General features: G+C 40.5%; 1 pseudogene; it reads right to left on the bottom strand.

The window, feature by feature from the left end:
• LOC112072527 (neprilysin-like) overlaps window positions 1-2,129 on the bottom strand; it is a 52,551-nt pseudogene that overhangs the window by 4,797 nt on the left and 45,625 nt on the right.

The raw sequence follows: 2,129 nt of genomic DNA, 5'->3' as shown, positions 1-2,129 counted from the left end.
GGAGCATGGCCAGCCGAGGAGAAACAACAGGAGAAAAAGGAGAAATCAAAAGATAACAGTTTGCCAGCTGTTTACAACTTCATCCAAAGACTGCTTTGCCTTCTCAAACACGGCAGACAGCTAACACTATATGATGTCCCGTCACCTTATTAATTCATCCACTAGATAACTAGCAAGTTAAACTTAGGGGTCACATTAATGCAGAATTGTGCGTTTTTCACGCAGGAGAAAACAATTGAATGCATAAGAAATATTCTGCTCCATTTTGTAAACGCAGATAAAAAAAAAAACTTATTGTAATTTCTGCTCAGCATCAGACACATTTAGTTCTTCAGTTGCACTTCTTCCACTTCGATGAGAATTCACAAARGGGAATTCTATCAGCAGCCAGCGCTCTGACTGATGTGWAGCTACTTTTCTCGCTGTAGCAAGCCTACCTTTCTCCGGTAAAATGCAAGATTACCATRAAGCAAAACATTAGGAAATGAAGCTGGCTACATTCTTTCTATAATAAACATTAGAAATATGATGGCCATGCGTCGCTTAATTAAAAAKKAWWWTMTTAACCTTTATTTAACTAGGCAAGTCAGTTAAGAACAAATTCTTAATTACAATGACGGCCTACCATGGCCAAACCCGGATGACATTGGGCCAATTGTGCACCGCTCTATGGGACTCCCAATCACGGCCGGATGTGATACAGCCTGGAATCTAACCAGGGACTGTAGTGATGCCTCTTGCACTGAGATGCAGTGCCTTAGACCACTGCGCCACTCGTTGCGCCACTCAGGAGCTTTTGCAAAAAAGACCNCACCGGCTCCAACTTTCTCCTATTGTGCTATTTATAAATGTTCTGGGGAACTACTGCAAGATTCATCACGTAAAATAATGGGACAGGTGAGAAGCAGGTGAAATTAACGCAATCTGCTGTATATGCTAACATATTGCACAAGTTGACTGCAAGTATTTCCTTAAAAAGTACCTACAAATATAAAAATGTATTGAAAAGATTCAAAACAGTTTTGATGGTATTGAAAAAGCATCCTGTGGGTATTTCCAAATACCGGTATACAGTACACTGGTATTGTCCTGCTGAAAGGTGGATTTGTCTCCCGGTGTCTGTTCAAAAGCATGGTCATAATGCTTTCAAGGTCAAATCATGACTTCGTGATTTTCTGGTCGGAAAGTCGGATCTCTAGAAAGATACCCACGTTTCCGAGGAGGGTTGACCATTGAATTTTTTCCCCCAGTCGGATCTCGTTTTCTTTGAACACATTAGTCTCAGCGGAGGGAGAGAGCAGCAGAGGGTCTGCCTCTCATGGCCACTGCTCTCTCCTTCCTTTCCTACGGTGAGACTGTCCAGAGAGAGGGGGCACCGTCTTACACCTGATGGCGAAACTCAAGTCAAAACGCATCGGCTTCATGCACAAATTCATGTTGTTCCTATGACCAGCGAAAGTGAAATATTCCTTGATATTAAAATAGACACAACGAGCCGCTAATAATAATAATAATTAAACGCAGGGCTATCGATACACGTGGTTACTCATTCATTGCAGCTYCAGTYGAAGTAGAGAGAAGCACYTTTTATGTTTTATAATAGTGTTGAATAAAAACTGTTGACAGTGCCTATCTATCGTAAAATATAATAAACAATCTTAAAGTATTAAAGTCCAATAAAGTACTTGTCCATGTAAATTATTAAAGGCTATTGAAGTACCCATCTACGGTGCCTAAAGAAAGTATTCAGACTCATAGATTTTTTCCACAGATTGTGTGCACTGCCTGTTTTTTTTGCTTCTGTAAAATCTTTGTCTGTCCATGCCTACCTGGTACGACTGGCGAATGCCACCGTTGTCTGCAATGTTCTCTCCCAGAGTGTTATTCCCATTGAGCTGCTTACAGAAAAGAAAAAAAACACAGATCAATACAGTCTGAAACATTTGTTGTTTTGGCTCTATACTCCAGCACTTTGGATTTGAAATGATACAATGACTGTCAGCTTTCATTTGAGGCTATTTTTCATCCATATTGGGTGAACCGTTAAGAAATTACAGCACTTTTTGTACATAAGTCTTCCCATTTTAGGGAAGCAGGACAAAAGTAGACGCCCAAAACTCATACCCCAA

The sequence above is a fragment of the Salvelinus sp. IW2-2015 genome, unplaced genomic scaffold, assembly GCF_002910315.2.
Source record: "Salvelinus sp. IW2-2015 unplaced genomic scaffold, ASM291031v2 Un_scaffold1951, whole genome shotgun sequence".
NCBI lineage: Eukaryota > Metazoa > Chordata > Actinopteri > Salmoniformes > Salmonidae > Salvelinus > Salvelinus sp. IW2-2015.
Note: the sequence above shows the minus strand (reverse complement) of the source record. Positions and strands in the feature narration are given on the sequence as shown.